This window comes from Lissotriton vulgaris, chromosome 10 (assembly GCF_964263255.1).
Source record: "Lissotriton vulgaris chromosome 10, aLisVul1.2, whole genome shotgun sequence".
NCBI classification, from domain to species: Eukaryota; Metazoa; Chordata; class Amphibia; order Caudata; family Salamandridae; genus Lissotriton; species Lissotriton vulgaris.
This window is the reverse complement of record NC_141698.1, coordinates 1,065,813,987-1,065,833,674: the sequence shown is the minus strand read 5'-3', so window position 1 is coordinate 1,065,833,674 and position 19,688 is coordinate 1,065,813,987. Positions and strand designations below refer to the sequence as shown.

The window sequence follows — 19,688 nt, the reverse complement described above, 5'->3', positions numbered from 1 at the left end:
TGAACGGGCTTCTTTCCATCAACAGCAGGCCCACGTGGCATCGAAAATGCCCAACGGCCCGCGTCGACGACCGGTTCGAGATGGAAATAGAGTCAAGAAGTACTGAGCGAGAACAATTCCGTCGCAGTCGAAGAACTTTTGGCCTTTATAAAAGTTTTGTTTTGATTCCAATGTTGGTGTAGGAATAACATCCGAACCCAATGGCGGAAAAAACAATCTGAGGATGGAGAAGATGCCCCTGCGCACTGTAGTCCAGGGGAGGAGTCACCTATCTCGTGATACTTCGAAGACTCTTCCAGGACAACAAGGTGCAATCATCCGCACCCAACACTAGGCGGCGATCTATGCACAAATATGAATTCAGCAGCCCACATGCCTCGAACACAATCTTTTCTGAACCTTGGTGTGAAGGTTTGGGAGCAGCAGCAGGGAGACCACTGACTCATTGCCAGTGAAATTGCTCTCCCTCCCTCGCAGCTCCACCATTAAGTGAGGCCTTCCCCCGAGCCCCTGCACTCTCGAGTTTTGGTGGTCCAATGGAACTCTGTCTCCATTCTCTTGCTCCGCTTTCTATCCTTTTCACTCGTTTTTCCCCTCACTTCCATTTCCCCCTTCACTCTCCTGTGTCTTTCCTCCATTTTTCACTTTTTTTTTAACCTCGTCTCAATCACCCCTTTCACTCTCCTTCTGTGTCCTCTGTCTTTCCTCCACTCTTTTGCACTTTTGCTGCCTTATTTGCACTTTTGTCTTTTTGCCTTTTTCCTGTTCAGCCCGTTTTTCCCCGCCGCTGCTGCCCCCGCGGCCCCTTCCCCAGCACAACCAGTGCAACCGGCCCAATCCAGCTCCCCTCTCCGCCGTCAAGCCCTCTCGACCCCTGCTTAATGGCGGCAGCTACGCGGCCAGGCCAAAGGCACGTCCGTCTGCACCCGTCCGTGACCAGACTACAACCAGAGCCAGGAACCCTGGATCTCTGCACCGCCAAACCTACAACCTGGCGGCACTCCACGCTCTTAACCCAGGCCACAACAACAACTGCAAGCTAGCATCACCAGCCAACACCCACAGACACTTCAGCTTGTCACTGCTGTGGGCACACCTATAGGATATCGCACTTATTACAAAAACATCCCTGAGCTCCTCTCTCTCTCAGTGAGAGGGTTGTAGCCTTCAAAGGAACTAGGTTTTTCCTTTGAGAGGAGAATCCCTATTATGATGAGGATGACTGCTGGTAACGCTACATGCCGACTTAATTCTTTTAATTACCTATGAATCTCGCACTGCTAATTTTCATAGTTGGCCTTTTAATTTGGGCATACTGCGGGTGGCAAGCACCGGGGACACTCTTACCTTCTGTGGCTCGGTGACCTGGGCTAAATCCTCACTCCTACCCGCCCGGTAACCAGTACCGTTGCGCGGAGGGCGGGGTAGGGAGTGCCAGGCACTTCCGGTAGACCAGTTAGCGGTCTAGTTGCAGGGGAGTAGGCAGCTATTTAATCAGATGCTCCGGCGACCGCGCAGCGGGCGCGCAGCTGGAGGGCTAAAGGCAAGCCCGTCTGCACCAGTCCAAGGCCCGGGGCCAGAACCCCTGGCTGTGCAGTGGATAAGCGACAGTATAGCTCCCTGGAACTGCTTGCTCTGCACCCCCCATTTTGGATCTGTGCAGACACAGCTTGGCGGGAAGAGCGGGGAGTGCAGGCACTGCTCGTTTAAATTTAATGTGGGGAGTGAGGTGGACGAGATCAACCCCCTTTTGAACTGCTATTTGCTGAATTGCCGGTCACTTACGAAACACAGACTGGAGGTCTACGACCAGCTTGTAGATGGTCAGGTAGATGTAATGTTTCTCTCCGAGACGTGGCCGGACAGGGGCTATGAGATCGCCAGAATAGATAGAGCTTCTGGCAGAGGCGGCGGTGTGGCGATTGTTTTTAAGCATCAGATTTAATGCACTATCGAGTCTATCGCTATTGCAGATAGTGAGACAGGGATCTTTACAATTAAGGCGGACCCGAACTATATTGTGAAAGGGCTCTTGATCTATAGACCTCCTGGCCCGCTAACTGCTTTTCCTCTAGTTTGATTGAACACCTTACTCAACCAGCACTACGGTATGAAAAACTTTTAGTACTGGGTGATCGTAATTTACACTTTGATAATGGTTGCTGTACGGCGGCGGGTAAACTTTGTCAGGAAATGGCCCCTCTACAGCTTAACTTAATGTCCGATTCCCCTACCCACCTGAAGGGCCATATGCTGGACCCTCTTTTTGCAAATTGGAGTGATATAGTGGTTTACCTCCTCTCCCTGTTGTATGGACAGATCATTTCTTGGTCCCTTTCGGTATGAGAATGCCGGGGCCAAAGACACGGGAAAAAGCAAAAAGGGGCATAGTGTGTCGGAGATGGGCAAGCTTCTTACAGGAAAAGTTTAGCAGCGCTCTCTCGATGGGGGGCCTACCTGGCGGCACAGATGCCAAAGGGGCATGCATAAACTTAGACAGGCGAATTACGGAAGCCCTGGATAGCACCACCCCTGGTCATATAAATTACTGGGTAGAGCAAACAAATCTGCTCCTTGGTTTTCTGACACCTTAAGAACGGCGAAAGCAGATTGTAAACGCCTGGAAAGGCGGTGGAGGACAGATTTCTCTGATCAGGGTAGGAGGGAGTATAAAGAGGCATTAGGGCTCATTAGGAAAGCAAAAGCAGCATACTAAGAATTGGATTGGCGGGCATCTCTACACGTGAACGGTTTAGGGTCTATAAGGAGATATCTTCCTTGTCTAAGTCAGCGGCTCCAGCTGCGGGATCAGAAGAGCTATGTAACTGTGTGGCAGATTTCTTCTCGGTGAAAATATACTCCACCTTCCCAGACTCCGCCCATGTAGGAGAGGAGATGGCGGAAGAGACAGAGTATGTCTGTGAGGGCGAAGGGCTGAATCGTTTCTCCATGCCCCACTCAGACGAGCTAATTAAAATCTGTATTAGTATAAAATCGGGCTCCCCAGAGACCCGGCGCCCCCTAAGGTACTGAAAAGGAGCCTGGATATCCTGGAGCCATACATTAGGCACTTGGTGGAGACTTCTCTTAGGACCTTACAGTACCTGGTTGCTGGAAGAAAGCTGTGGTACTAACGCTCCCCAAGAAACCTCATATAGGCCCAGACTAACTGGATAACTTCGTTCCATCTCTCTCCTGCTATATTTTGCCAAGGTCACGGAGAAAGTGGTAAATATGCAGCTGATGGCGCATCTTGGGAGATCTAATCTCCTGCATCCCACTCAGTCCGGATTTTGAGCCTGCTACTTTACGGAATCCGCCTTGCTCTTTGCCACTGACACCATCAGGCAATATGTGGACGGGGGCCAGACAGCGGCCTTGATCCTGTTGGAACTAAGTGCCGCCTTCGACACGGTTGACCACCACACCCTGGTGCAGTGTTTGAAGAAAGGAGGTGTGTTGGACAGTACCCTGAGCTGGTAGAAATCTTTCTTGTTAGGTAGCTTCCAGGTGAGGCAGGGCTCCCATTACTCGAAAGTCATCGATTTAAGACAGGGGGTACCACAAGGATCGACCCTGACCCCGACCCTGTCCAGTCTACGTGGCTCCCTTAGCGGAGATCACTGATGGATTTGGGATCAGGGTTGTGTCCTATGCCGATGACACACAGCTGGTGGTCTCACTCACACAGGCACCGGACACGGCAGCCGTCAACTTCGTGGCGTGCTTGCAAGAACTGGCCGCATGGATAACTAACAACTGACTGAAGTTGAATGGCAATAAGACTGAGGGGCTTGTGGTGGGGCGAGCTCCGTCGGTATGGCCATCAGCCTGGTGGCCGCAGAGTTTGGGGACTACGCCTGTCCCCTGCGCGCAGGCAAAGAATCTGGGGGTGTGGTTGGACACAAGGCTCTCCTTTGAGTACCAAACCAGGCGGTTGGCAGACGCCTGTTTTGGAGTCCTGAAGGTCCTCCGCAAAACCCTGGATATGCTACAGACTGCTGCCAGGAAGACAATGGTCCATGCTCTGGTAACATCGCGCCTGGATTAAGGCGATATTCTCTATCTGGGTGCTACGACTAAGTGTACGCTCAGACTCCAGGGGGTGCAGAACGCAGCAGCAGGTCTGGTTCTTATGCGCCAGAGGAGGGCTTCGGCGAAGGCAGCCCGGGCTGCATTCCACTGGCTGCCAATAAGGGAGAGAGTCCTTTTTAAGGCAATGTGTGTTTGCCATCGCATCCTGCAGGGGACTGCCACATCCTATCCATCTGAGCTACTCACCCCCTATGTCCCTACAAGTCAACTAAGATCATGTGGGGTGGGTTTGGTGTGCGTTCCTGCCACAAAGAGCTAGGATGGGTGGACGCTCTTTCCACCAGCTGGCTGCCCAGCACTGGAACAAACTCCCGGTGTACCTCAGGATGGAGGCTCGAGAGAGCTTTTTCAGGAAAAATTAGAAAACCTATCTTTTCCCCCGGGATAACTAGGAAGAGAGGCTGGCGGGGTGGAATTCGTGCAGTTGCACCGCAGCGCGGCGCGGGGACACTCTGGCCGAGTGTAACCATGTGCTTTATAAATGTGCCTAATATGAAGCATGTCACCTTTTGGTGAGTGAGGGATTTCGTCCTAAAAAGGGAAATGCCCACTGGTTGTTCAAAGGGGTGTGTAGCCTGTGATTCTGCGTTGATATTTGTCACAATCATTCTGTAGTGGTTTACCACACATTTCTACTATTAGTTGTCTAGACCCAAGGATTTCGTACTGTTTGATAAACACCTGCAGCACCGCCAAGACCACGGGCCAGCCCAACATGCTCCCGCAAGAACACAACCGAACCGAAGACCCTGCAATGCATCCTCCTCAACATCGGATCCCTCCACAAACACACCACCGAAATCTGGGACCTCCTCAACAGCACCACCCGGGACGTAGCATTCTTTACCGAAACCTGGACAACACCACCTCGGGACAGGACATCGCCATTCCCCAAAGATACAAGATCTCCACCTGGGAGGAGGAATCTCCATCGTCCACAAATCCACCCTCCGCCTGAGCACACTCCCCGACGAGCCCACAGACCTGATGGAACACTTTCACTTCAAGATACTGGCAAGCCCTACCTCCACCCTCTGAGGAACCCTCATCTACCGAACCCCTGGACCTGGTTGACTTTTCGCCAACTCCATCATGGACATCATCTCCCTGCATGCCATTGCGTCCACCAACTACACCCTACTGGGAGACCTCAACTTTTACCTCGACGACCAACTGGACCTCAGCACCACATCCCTCCTGGACAAGCTCCACAACATTGGACTCCGCTAGATCAAGACCAAACCCACGCACTCAACCCCCTCTTCACAACAGGAAACTCCATCACCTTCAGCCACACCACCAAACTCCCATGGACTGACCATCGATGCGTCCACTTCACCTTCAGAACAGCCACCATCCACAGACACCAGCACCTGCTCCCACGAAGAAACTGGACCAGAATCACCGACGACCAGCTACTCATCACTCCACCCCAACCATCGCGGAAAACGACAACCCCAACACCGCAGCCGAAACCCTGCATAGATGGATCTCCAACAGCGCCAACACCATAGCCCCCCTCAAGAAAAACCAACACCACCCACAACAAGAAAGCTAGATGGTTCACCACTGAACTTCAAGAGTCCAGACGCACTTGCCGCCACCTCAAAAAGGCCTGGAGGAACACCGAATCCACAGAAGCCCACAACTTCAGAGCCGCCACCAACGCCCACCACCAACTCATCAGAAAAACGAGGAAAAAAGCGATTGAAGACAGAATCTCCACTCATGCACACAACAGCAAAGTACTCTTCAACATCATCAAGGAGTTCACCCAACCCACCAGCGAGTCCACAGACATCCCTCCCTCAAAAGACCTCTGCGACAAACTCAGCACCTTTTTCCACCACTAAATCAAGAGCATCGACGACAACTTTGACAAAGACAACCAACACACTGAACCCTCACCAACCACCCCGACACCCTGAAGTCAGCGATCGACAACTGGACAGCCCTCACCACCGAAGACCCACTTATGACGATTAAGTCAATCACCTCCGGGGCTCCCACGGACCCCTGCCCCCACAACATTTTCAACAGAGACGCAATCATTGCACCTATGCTCTGCCCCACCATCAACTGCTCCCTGGCAACCGCCTTGTTCAGAGAGGACTGGAAACACGCTGAGATCAACCCCCTCCTGAAGAAACCCTCGGTGGACCCCACCGATCTCAAAAACTACATACCCATCTCCCTGCTCCCGCTCCCAGCGAAAATCTAGAAAGCCATCAACAGCTAACTCGGCACATTCATCGAAGAGCACAACATCCTCGACTACTTCCAATCCGGCTTCAGAAAAAAAACAGTACGGAAACCACCCTCCTCGCCGCAACAGACAGTGTCTGTATCTTACTGGACAGAGGAGAAACAGCAGTCCTCATCCTCCTCAACCTCTCAGCGGCGTTCAACACAGTCTCACCGCACCCGAATATGCAGACTCCACGACACAGGAATCCAAGACAAGACCCTCGACTGGATCCGCTCCTTCCTCTGGCAGTTGGAGGTTTGTACTTCTTGTTTGACGCCTGATATTCTGAGTCAGGCTTGCCTTCCCAATGTTGTGCCTGTGCAAATTTGTCTGCTGACTGGATCGGCTGCGTCTAGGGCTGATTTCAGGCAGGTGTTAGCCATGTTCTTTCCCTCCTATATGGTGGATTTTGCCCTCTATCTTCTTCTGGGAGCTTGTTCATCAGTTCAATGTCATCCCATTGTTGGAGGCCATACCTGCTGAGGAGAGCACTGGAGTATGCAATGTACCATTGCATTGCTGCTTTCTTTCTCCATCTTTCTCCCTACCATGCCCATTCTTTTGCTTTCTCTCTCTGGAGGTGGACCAGTGGACGAGTGGGCGTTGCCCCATCTTCTTACAATGGTGACAATGATTGAGTCTGGCATTGTGTTTCCCTTGTGGTCTTTAGTGTTAGGCTTGTATTTTTTCTCCACCCTTGGGGTGGACCCTTCTGCTGAGGCAGGCTCCTTGAGACCTCCCTGTCCTGATCCAGGATGCTTGCTAGCATTGGGAGGTATCGTGTCCCTTTTGTGGATGGTGTCAGTCTCTAGGAGAAACAGGAGTCCTTTCTCCTCCTCTAAGGGGACCCCAAAGGTATCAGATGCTCTGTTGATGAGACTGTTGTAGCCGGCAAGCTCATCTGGTGGCAAAGCCTTTGAGGGATGGTTACAGACCTCTTCTTCTGGACTTTGTGGTGAGGTTGTTTCATTCTGCTTCGAAAGTCCCAGGTATCTTCTTCTGGAGATTAGAGTTACTCTTAGTTTTCCTTGTGCGGTTCGGGGGTTGCAATTGCTTCAAGGACATCTTCCTCCTCTTCAGTGTTTTCGGTGGCACCACTGAATTTAGAGGGGAATTTCGGAATTCCTTCAGCGTTTCGTCGAAATCCTTTAGTTCAAAGAGCACCACAATTTATGCTTCGAGGCGTCTTTTTCTCCACCTCGAGGGCTCTTTCAGCATCTATGGCAAGGGAGATCCTCTTCTTGGGTGTGGTGGCTTCTGGCTCCGAGGGTGTTGTCTTTCCCTTCATTGCCCCTCGTTCGGTGCTCGCCTTTGTCAAGTTCGACGATCTTCCCATGTCAGTATCCCTGGAGTGGGATCCGTAGGGTTCTTTTGGTCACGGCTCGATCGTCGTTTTCTTCAATGCTTGGGCTGACTTTTGCAACTTCTTTTCGTGGCCCTTGGTTTCTGACGGTTGAGTGTTTCTTACCTGGTCGGTCTTCTGTCGCTTTCTTCGCAGTGTGCCTCTGGTCGGCGTCTCCTTCGATGATTGACGTCTGACCCGGTGAGTCAATTCTACAGGTACTCCCTGGTTGTCCTCATCGCTTGAGAGGCCCAAGTCCCTCACCAAAGGTTGTTTCTGCCTTTGGAGCATGGTTGCGTTACGGTCTTTCTTCTGCTTTTGGCGTACCTTGAGATTCTGCGACACAAACCCTGCGCAGGTCTCACAGTCCTCGGAAGGCAGAGGTTACAAAACCCTCCGTTGATCCATCTGCATAGTTGCTCCGTCAGGGTCCCCTGAAGGTGTCCTGAGGTCCCTCTCCGGTGTACACGAATGATGTTTTTTTCACTGGAATCCTGCGATTCTTTTGGGGATTTTGTTCAAATCTTCAGAGTGTCTCCCTTTGCATCCAGACCAAACGGTGGAAAAAAGAATCTGAAGGTGGCTACCACGCACAGGAACTTCTGGGGCGCCGTCTGATGTCCCACAAGGGATGGGCCTAGCACCAAGTGGTGGTCGACAAGCCCCAATCAACAAAAAGAAAAAAATACCAACTATTCCGGACCCAACCACTGGATGACGGAATAATGCACAACATGTGAATCCAGAAAAAAATTCATGCTGCAAAACTTGTGTGCCCAAAAAAGCGGCAATGAGGGAGTAGTTTCTTACCTGTAACTCCAGTTCTGTAGTAGGGGTATCTCTGTGTATAGCCATAATCTTGTGAATAGTCCTGCCCATGTGCGGGGGCCCCGGAGCAATCGAAATAGTCTCTTAAGTTGTCTTCGTCTGCAGTCTTCAGTTCTCTCCTGCTAGCAGGACCCTGGAGCATTGAGCTCTACCTTTTTGGGTTTAACTTCAATTTTTGGAGCTTTTCTAGTGTTTTGAGTGTTTCAATCGACGTCTGGGGTCTTCCTCTTCCAGTTGCTGTGTTTTCGGACCAGTTTTGCCACCTCTTTAGTGTCGAAATGCCAGCTTTATTTTACAAGTGCCCGGAGTGTGGTAGGAAGAAGGCTAAAATCTGACCCCCACAGAGTATGCCTTCCACCCATGTCCCTGACTTGTGTGATATGTCACTCTTTCTCCAGGAGGACCCTGCGTGACAGGGAGAAATGGCGTAGTCGTTAGACGTCGAGGGGTAGGACTTCGAGACCTCGGACGAGGTCGAAGTCGAGAACTTCTGTAGTAGGGGATCTCTGTGTACAGTCCTAATCTAGTGAATAGTCCCGCTCATGTGCGGGGACCCCAGAGCAATCAAAATAATCTCTTAAGCTGTCTTCTTTGCAGTACTGCATAGACACTTAACAGAAAATTAAAGACAAATAATGCAGCCTGTACATGCAAGGCAACTCCTCACTTCACTTAACCAAAACCCTCCCACCCTCTCATTGGACCCTAACCAAGCGGCCATCAATCTCAAGCAATGCATCACCCACAGTGCTGACGAATTAGCACCCCTGAAAAAGCACCAGTTCAAATCATCCAGCAAAAAGGCTCCCTGGTTCAATGATGAACTAAAAAAAATCCAAGAAGCTTTGCCGCACACTGGAGAAAACATGGAGAAAAAACCCAACCACCGACAACATGGCCTTCCTCAAGGCAGCCACCCGCAAACACCACCAACTGATCCGATCCGCCAAGAAATCAGCATTCAAGGATCATCTCGACAACAACACTCACAATAGCAAGGAACTTTTCAACATCGTCAAAGAATTCACCAACCCCACCGCAGCATCTAACGACATCACTCCCTCCCAAGACCCCTGCGATGCGTTATCCTCCTTCTTCTACAACAAAGTTGCCGACATCCACAACAGCTTCGAGAATACTCCCAGCGACCAACACTCCCCACCCCCCTCAGATCCTACTCCACCAGCTAACATCCTTAGCGCCTGGAACCCATCTCCACTGAAGACACCATCCGCCTAATGAACTCAATCCACTCTGGCTCACCAACCGACCCCTGCCCCCACCACATCTTTAACAAAGCCGACTCCATCATCGCACCCCATCTCCGTGATGTCATCAACTGCTCGTTCAACTCTGCCACCTTCCCAGAAAGCTGGAAACATGCCGAACTCAGCGCCCTTTTGAAGAAACCCACAGCAGACCCTTCTGAACTTAAAAACTACCGTCCCATTTCCCTCCTCCCATTCCCGGCCAAAGTCATTGAGAAAGCCGTCAACAGCCAGCTCGCTGCCTTCCTTGAATCCAACAACTCCATCGACCCCTCTCAGTCCGGATTTCGGGCCAAACACGGCAACGAAACCGCCCTCATTGCAGCAACAGACGACATCCGAACACTACTGGACAACGGGGAAACAGTAGCCCTCATTCTTCTCGACCTCTCAGCCGCCTTCGACACAGTCTGCCACAGCACCCTCATACAACGCCTCAGCAACATCGGCATACAAGGCAAAGCCCTGAACTGGATCATCTCATTCCTTGCTGGGAGAACTCAGAGAGTCCGACTTCCCCCATTCAACTCTGAGGCCACTGAAGTCATCTGTGGAGTCCCACAAGGATCCTCACTCAGTCCCACCCTCTTCAACGTCTACATGAGCCCACTTGCATCCATCGCGCGCAAACACAACCTTAACATCATCTCCTACGCTGACGACACCCAGCTGATCCTTTCCCTCACCAAAGACCCCAACTCCGCAAAAACCAATCTGCACGAAGGCATGAAAGAAGTAGCCGAATGGATGAAACATAGCCGCCTAAAACTCAACTCAGACAAACCGGAGGTGCTCATCTTAGGATCTTCCCCCTCTGCCTGGGACGACTCTTGGTGGCCTTCCGCTCTGGGCACTGCACCCACACACCATGCACGTAACCTTGGCTTCATCCTAGACTCCTCTCTCTCGGTGTACAGACAAGTCAACGCAGTCTCATCCTCCTGCTTCAACGTTCTTCGCATTCTCCGAAAGATCTTCCGCTGGATCCCCCTCGAGACAAGAAAGACCGTCACCCACGCACTGGTCACAAGTCAACTGGATTATGGTAACACTATACGCCAGAATCACAGCAAAATTACAGAAAAAACTCCAACGCATCCAAAACGCATCAGCGAGACTCATACTGAACATCCCTCACCATGATCACATCACCGGACACCTAAAAGACCTCCACTGGCTTCCCGTCAACAAAAGAATCACATTCCGTCTTCTCACCCACGCACACAAGGCCCTCTACAATTTAGGACCTGAATGCCTCAACACTCGACTATCCTTCTACAAACCCACCCGCCAACTAAGATGGTCCAATCAAGCTCTCGCCGCAGTCCCGCGCATCCGAAAATCCTCCATGGGAGGAAGATCCTTCTCCTTCCTGGCGGCCAAGACCTGGAACACACTCCCCTCTCGCCTCCGCCTTACTCATAACCACATCTCCTTCAGAAAAGAACTTAAAACCTGGCTATTCGACAAATAATGTACCCCCTCCCAAGCGCCTTGAGACCCTCTGGGTGAGTAGTGCGCTTTATAAATGCCCGAACTTGAACTTGAACTACACTGTCCAGTACTTCAACTAGAAACGCAAGGATATTCCAAAAATATCCCACTTTAGACCTGTCTGCCAGGTTTCACCATGGAGAGCACTTCGCGCCCCCGCCCCACCCCCCTTCACCAAATCCTTGGAATAATAGAGAGGAAGGACAGGACAGACAAGCCCCCATAGGCTGCCATTATGTGGCTTAAAAAGGGATACCGTGCCTTTAAGGAAACTTTCCAGAACTCTCCTGGTATCCCAGAATGCACAGCAACTCCCTCCACTTTCAGTTCTTTTTTCCGGCTCATGCTAGCAGGACCCTGGAGCATTGAGCTTTCCCTTTTTTGGGTTTATTTTCTACTAACTGTGCACTTTTAAAAGTGTTAGAGTGTGTTCACTCGACATGTTTTTGCCTGGTCTCATCTGGCTGGAGTTGCTCTACTGTTTTGGCTGTTATTTTATCAAATATGCCTGCATTATTTGATAAATGTCCCGAGTGCTCCAGGAAAAAGGCAAAATCTGATCCTCACAGGGTGTGCATCCTGTGCCTGCCTTCTTCTCATGTTCCTGAGGAGTGTGATATCTGTCTGCAGTTCCCTAAAAGGACCCTCAAGGACAGGGAGAAGACCAAGCTCCAAGGCTTGGAGCTGAGAAGGCAGCAACGAGAAGGTGGGTCTGGGCATGAAGTGGCTCCTTTCTCTGCTCGTGCGTCAGCCTCTGGGGGGCTCCCCAGTAAAGAAAAGGCCAGAAAGGCGTTGAAAGGAATGACCACAGTCTGTTCCCAGTCTCCCCGGGGCTCCGGGTCGAAGCGTCGTCAACGTTCGACATCGAGGGGACTGACGTCGAGACCTCCAACTAGGTCGACGTAGAGGACTGGTTTGTCATCTAGCTATCATCGACGTCGAGAGGGTTCAAGACGCCGGCGCTCGCGTCGAGGCGACACCGCCGGTCACAATAGACGTCGACACGTAAGGCAGCGACGTTGAGACTAAGATCAGCGTGGAGACGCAAGACAACTTAAGAGACTATTTCGATTGCTACGGGGTCCCAGCACATGGGCGGGACTATTCACGAGATGACTATACACAGATGCCCTACTACAGAACATTAGTTACTTCCATTCTCCCTTCCGGAGTTGACTCTAAAGCTGCAACTTGAGCTGTGCCGGTTAGCAGATCCCTGTGCATATTCTGGAACTTATCTTGATCTGTAGCTATTGTGTGGAATTTAAAACAACGCATGTCATTTGCTGACCATACCTCTTTGGGAGCCAGCTGCTGAGTCTTCGACAGTATAGGTGGTTTACCCCACACTGGTATGGTAAGGCAGAGGGTGTTGTGATCACTATCAACTGTATCTGCCTTATCTATTGACTGCCTTAAGTTTGAACTCCATGGTGATGGCTTTAGCTTGGAGTACGGACTGAGACCACCTCTTAACCTGTTTAAGGTCCAATGAGGGTACCGCTCACTGATTCTTCCTCTTTTACTTCAACCATCTCCTCCATATCGATCAGTTTGAATGTAACATTAGAATCGCCTGCTATTATTTTGAAAGGAGTGTATGTGAGAAGTTGGACGGATATATGCAGTCTACTAGTTAAAGTGGGCACCTTGTATCAGTCCAAACAACCCTTATGGTGATTAGGTCAAAGATAACCTTTATTGAAAGCTATTCTAGTGGTAGCTATGGAGAGCAACCTTCAGGCTAAGTCTTGAAGGAATGTTAAGCACCTTGTTTTACCAGAATGTAACCTGATAGTATTGGTTAAATGAAAGGGAAACCACAGTTTTAAAAATATGTATTTATTATCTTTAACACTCTCTAGAATCCTCTACACGAGGATAGAACACAAATTAAATAATACAGTTGCAAAGAATAAAACATAAGTAGCACAATACACAGTGGGTTCCAGGGGGATACCAAACCATATAATAAATAACTAGACAGTCTAGGAGGTGTAGAATTACTGGGACCCCAAAGAACCACTCAAGGTGAGTTAATCGGGACCCCACGGAGGACGGGTGCAGAGTGAGAACACAAACGCGTGCACCGTACAATTTAATGGGAAAGTCGCGGTTTGAAAATTAGATTAAGGACCCTTCTCAGCAGATTACCAAGACAAGCCTTTGAATTTAAGAGTTTGAAAAGCCACCCCACCCGTGGATACCTTTGTACCAGAGTTAACTATCCCAGAGGAGCCAGGTGCATAGGTACGAAGTGGCGCCGGAAACCCTCGTTGTTTTCTATGGATGTTGACAAAGTAATGCTGCTGCTGGAAGTAGGTAAAGTATCCGGTGGAATCCAAACGTGGATTCTAGATGAGAAGAACCTGAAAGCAGAGGGGACAGAGTCTGGTTCATTTGGGAGTGACTAGGGGTTCGATAGACTAATGCCCACTGATGTCTGGTACTTCAGGTGTGTTAACGGTGATCTTGACTCTTCAGCTGCGAGGACCCAGAGACATTTAGGATGACCAGGAGCTGGTCAAGAGCTGTCCCACGAAGGATGTCAAGTGCTGAGGCGTCAGTGCCCGGCTGGCGCACCAACAAGCCTTGGCAGCGGCAACAATGGAGATAGTCAGATTCAGTGTCGATCTGGCCCAGCAAGGACAGGAGACTCACCACAGCAAGGGGAGTCAGGGCAGGCCTGGAGCAACCAGGGGAGCCCAAATAAAGCAGAGTTGATCCTCAAGTGGACCCAATGGCCGAAGGCACAAGAGTCGCAAGGGGCCCTCAGGCTGTTTCACAGGATACCAGCTAGCAGGGCACAGCATGCAAGGATGACTGAGTCCTTCTCAGAAAAGATGCTCTGGGGTCAGGGCTACAAGTGGCCCAATGCACTGAATTGTTGCATGACAACAAGCATGTGCAGCTGCAAATGAACACGATGCACAGGAGTACGGGTGTATGGTACCCACAAGGGATATCTGCCTCATACTTAGTAAGAGGGTAGCTCAACCTCTGAGACCTTCATAAACCCCCCCCTCCTGTGTTGCTGGAGACTTCGGAGTCCGCAGGAGCTCTGGCGCAGCACACCGGTCAGATGCGTTATAGTGACAGAGTTTGCAGTGAAGTGCCTCCTTCACCCCAAGGGAGATTTTTTCTGTTGTCTAGGAGGTCCACAGGGTCCAGCACGGAGCCTGTATAGATCACGTAAAGTGGCGAAACTGGGGACGGCAAGGGAAGACTAAGTCGAGCCAAAGAAGGGTCCAGCTAAGTCCAGCATGTCGAGACGGTCGAAGTGTAGTGGTATCTTCATGCAGAATCTTGTCCACAGACAATCTAATTTCTTGTAGCCAGGTCACCCATTTTATGCCCACTGGAAAGGGTTGGACAGATTCTAGGGACCCTCCTAGGGTAAGGACAGGACAAAGGGGTGGCTACACCCATGTCCTTTGTCCATGTTAGTGCCAGAGCAGGAGCAAATGGCTGCCAGAACTTGTTTGAGCTGGACAATGCACATGGACACCAAATGTGCCCCTTGTGCAGACTTTCTGGCATGGAGACGTGTACCCACCTAGTTCCAATACACTAAATCCTGTCTGTGAGGTGGTCACACCTCCCTGTGAAAAGATACCTATTGTCCGACTTTCCTCTGCACGAGCTGGCTGAGCAGCAGGAGGGCAGACTCGTGTATGTGGCTCGCAGTATTCATTTTGAGCTGTAAGGCTGGAGAAAGTGGATACCGGTAGACTTGGGTAGCCCCCTGAACCTCGGTTCTGAGGTGAGAAATCATACCTCCCACACCAGTTACTGGTGGGGAGGTATGATTACAAGGTGTGTGACACCAAACGAGACATACATTGTTGCAGTTGTTCGAGATCGCATTTACCACAAGGTTATAATGCACCTCTACCTAGGTCTGGCAGAATCACATACAGCCCGGGAGAATGGTCTCTGAAGACTGCAGAGGGGCCCTGCTAATGCAGGAGCACCCTCTCACGTAAAGCTTGGCACCCTGCCTTCAGGATTATTAAGGCCTGATATAGGGGTGACTTATAAGGTTTTCAGTGTAGTGATATATATAGATATAGTGAACCTATATCTCTCATAAGTGATGTCAGCACCAGCTTACACAGGCTGCAGTAGCAGACCCAAGGTTCCATTTTGCATGGCCTCTCATGATTTGCATGATTGGTGGTTGTATCTGATGTTTCTATTGGATTAGGGTTACTGTCCTCATTTGTTGGGTATTTGAGGGTTCTGATTGTTTCTGGGTCTGTGATTCAATCAATGTAGGGTTGGGACTAGGGCTAGGGTTAGGATTTCTCTTGGCAGTAGGGACTAGGGCTTCCTGTGTTATTGGGACTAGGGCTAGGCCTTTCATTGGAAGTAGCAATTAGGGTGTCTGGTGTTATTGGTTGCTAGACTAGGTGTGGGACTAAGAGTTGGGTTAGGCTTACTATTGGAAGTAGGGACTAGGGCTTCCTGTGCCATTGGTTGCTTGGACTAAGGTTGGGACAACTGGCAGGGCTAGTGCCTCTATTGGACTTAGAAATCAGGGTTTTTAAACTGATTGGGTGCTTGGACTAGGGCTAAAATTGGCTGTAGGGTCGTGGTCTCCTATTGGTTCTAGATTTTAGGGCTAGTGTTGTGATTGGATAGCGTTGGGGCTAGGGTTCCCATTGTCTGAAGGGGGTGACCTGACTACTAGGGCTATTAACGGACAAGGCTTAGGGCTTCTCAGCCCGGTGGTTGAGGCGAAGGGTGGAGAGGACAAGGGTGGAGAGGACAAGGGTGGAGAGGACAAGGGTGGAGAGGACAAGGGTGGAGAGGACAAGGGTGGAGAGGACAAGGGTGGAGAGGACAAGGGTGGAGAGGACAAGGGTGAGTGCCTGTTTGGGCATGTTCGAGACTGGTCGGGATCTGGGCCAGAAACGCTGCCCATTTTCCCATTCATTAATAGACACCCTATGTATGTGTGTGTTGGACTTGGCCCTTTCCCCAGAATTTTTTTGCTTTTTGCTCCCCTAATTTAGGATGTCCCCCCATAGTAATGAAGTTGTATAGGCCCTTTGAGGTTGAGATGCCCGGTGTATTATTAAAATCACTGCTAGGTGCAGGTGCTCTCTACCCCCAACATGGCCGCCACTGACCCCTGCTACTGTGGCGCAGTCTTTTTAGACGCGCTCTAGTAACCAGGAGCTGGCTGGAACCCCTAAACAATGTTGCGACACCAGCCTGCCCATAGCTAGAATGAGGGAAGCTCCTGGAACCTTCTAGAACAGGGGAGGTGACACCAACTGCCACTGCCAACTGTCGCTATAAAAGAAAAGGGAGGGAAACTTTCTAGTCAGTTGGGGCATCACTGACCTGGGGGACCCACGCAGGAGATTTAGGCGGTAGGGCCTAGTTAGGGGCCTGTGCCACTGGGAGTGACAGGGCTTAGGTGCTGCCTTCCAAGTAGAGTGAGGAACCCTGAGCTAGCCCACTGATCTGGCCCGGCAGGACGGGAACCCAGGGACCATCTACAGTGACCTGCTGAGGAATCCTATCAGCAGCCCTCAACTCAACCCCCTTCAAGAAACAAGAAACTGCTATCTACAAAGGGCGCTGGGACCATCAAGCCCCAAGGAGAAGACCCCCTTTCTGATGCAACAAGGACTACTTGGGATCAACCAGGTACAGTGCTGTGCTCCTTCTGCCCCCTTTGTCCTGACCTGGGTCCCTGCGCTATCCTGCCACGGTCGTGTGGCCTGTCCTGCATTATCTGAGCTGCCCTCAAGCGCTCTCTTGTTGTGGCACCAGAGAAGCGCTAGCTACAGAACTGCCTTATTAATGGGAATTGTCCCCTAAGAACTACTGTGGCTCAAGAAATTTATGAAATTGTTGTTGCCCCCGAGGCGCTGTATTTCCAAAGCGCTATTGCCTGGGCTGCTTCGGTGCCCCACGTGGTGCTAGCCAAAGCGCTGACATCTCACAGAGCGCTCTCGCTTAGTATCCCCCACAGCGCTGTGCCCCTGATCGCCCTGTGGCCCCGGAGCCCTGATTGAGGTACTCACCGCCACGGGTCTGCCTGTGCCATCGGGCGCTGTGACAGAGTGTGCCTGGGGTCGAGAACCGCTGACGCGACCCCTCTGTGGCGCCCAACCTGCTCTGCACCGGTGCGGTCTTCCGCGCGGCCGAGCTTGGGGAGGACCGCTGCGGTATCGTAAGGAGGTGGGCGCTGTTCTCGGTGTCCCCCTCGGCGGCCCCCGGAGCCCGGAGGGGGCCGCCGCAACGTTCCCTCAGGCCGCAGTAGGCCTGACGAGGCCTGAAGCCTCTACCCGCCTCACGTGACGGGGGATGTCGAGGGAAGCTCCGCCCCCGCCGCGCACTGATTGGGCCTTGATTGTCACGCCCCCGCAGGCCGCACTGTCATTGGCGGCTGCGGGCGCGCCCTCCCGGAGGCCGGGAACAGCCCTTCGACATCGGGGAGGACTACGAGAGAGTCCGAGCCCCCCATCTGCCAGTGCAAGCTCCAGGCGGGTCGAAGGAGCCCCCACCTGCCGGCGACAGCCTAGAGAGGGTCCTGACCGGCCCCCAGACCGCCGGAGGGCTCCTAGAAGAGCACAAGCCCTCCCCCAATCAACTAAACTTCCGCAAGGGCCCTGGAAGGGCCGAAGAGAAGGTAACCCCGGGGAGGAGGGCGGAAGGCCCAGAGGAGGCCCTGAGATCGCCCCCGACCCCTGGGGAAAGCTGTTGCTGGGCCCTGTTGGCCCCATTGGCCCCCTGTAAGTATTGGAACGGGGCCAGGGCCCCAAAAGACACCGTGGGGGCCTCAATTGATGGAAGTTAACCCCTGCCTGGGGTAAAGTTGATTATGCATGGTTTAAACCTCAGATCACAATCCAAGGATCAGATCACAATCCAAATCAGATCAGACCAAATCAGATCACAATCCAAGGATCAACCCCAACCACTCAACACTGGGCGTGAGGCACCCTCCTGTGATGTCTTCGCTGCTTTCTTTATCCAAAAAACTGACAACATAAAGACCGATCTCCTCATTGACTCAAGCCTCTACTCCAAACCCCAGTGCCTAGCACCCACTGAACCAAAAAACAATGCTACATGGTCAACCTTTGGCACATACTCGGAAGAAGAAATTGGCAAACTGCTCAGCACCCTGAGACCATCCAATCACCTCACGGACCCCCTTCCTGCTACCGCAGTAAAAGACTTTACCCCTTTGCTTCTCCCTCTCTGGACTAAAATTATCAACAGCTCTCTCCAACAAGGAAGCATACCCGACTCCCTCAAAGTTGGTCAGGTCACACCTCTACTAAAGAAAGCTACAGCCGACCCCTCTAATCTCAACAATTACCGTCCCATTACCAATATTCCCACTCTCGCCAAACTGCTGGAAAAATGCGCACAACTACAATTGACTAAACACATTGAACAATTTGATCTCCTCAACCCTCACCAGTCAGGCTTCCGAGCAGGACACAGTACAGAAACTGCTATGACTCACATAATTGACGACGCACTTCAAATGCTAGACCAAAACGACACCTGCCTCCTCATCCTCCTTGATCTCTCTTCAGCATTAGACACTGTTAAACATGAGAATTTACTAGAACTACTAAACACAAGAATGGGTTTATCTGGAACTGTTCTCAAGTCACTCACTTCCTTTCTTCACAACAGGTCGCAGAAATTCAAGAGCAACAACCTTCAAGAGCAACAACCTGATGTCCTCGCCAATACCCGTAACGCTAGGCGTCCCCCAAGGATCCTCTCTATCCCCAACTCTGTTCAACCTAGTCATGGAACCTCTCACCACCTTGCTACAAGCATCCAATGTACACTTTCACATGTACGCCGATGACACCCAACTTTATCTCAAATTACAGTCCCCCAAAGACATCTTGCTCCTGAACTCAACGATCAGATGCACCCAATCCTGGCTTGCCGATAATCATCTCAAACTCAATGCCCTGAAAACAGAGTTCCTTCTGATCTCCCCTCCAGCGAAGATCTCCACCACTCAAATTTGGCTTAAACACCTAACCGCACTCAATGTCCAACCCACCATCGTGGACTCAGCAAAATCTTTAGGCATAATACTCGACACCAATCTCAACATGCAGCAACATATCAGCAAGGCAACAAAGGGAGCGAACTTCCAGATCAATACTCTGAGGAAACTTAAACCCTTCCTCCCAGCCAAAGACTTCCAAACAGCAGTACAAGCACTAGTCATCCCTCGAATTGAATACGGCAGCATCGCCCTCTGCGGACTCCCCCTAACTACAACCGCACCCCTAAGAGCTTCTCTAAACGCTGCAGCGAGACTCATCACTGGGTCAAAAAAGCACTCCCAAATTACCCCTGACTTGAAATCCCTGAACTGGCTGCCTTTTGAAGCCAGAATACATCTGAAAATCGC

The 19,688-nt window shown here is 51.2% G+C and overlaps 1 protein-coding gene across 4 annotated transcripts in view; it reads right to left on the bottom strand.

The window, feature by feature from the left end:
- Window positions 1-19,688, bottom strand: part of SLC4A7 (solute carrier family 4 member 7) — a 422,082-nt gene that overhangs the window by 222,158 nt on the left and 180,236 nt on the right. The gene's annotated exons all lie outside the window — the stretch shown is intronic.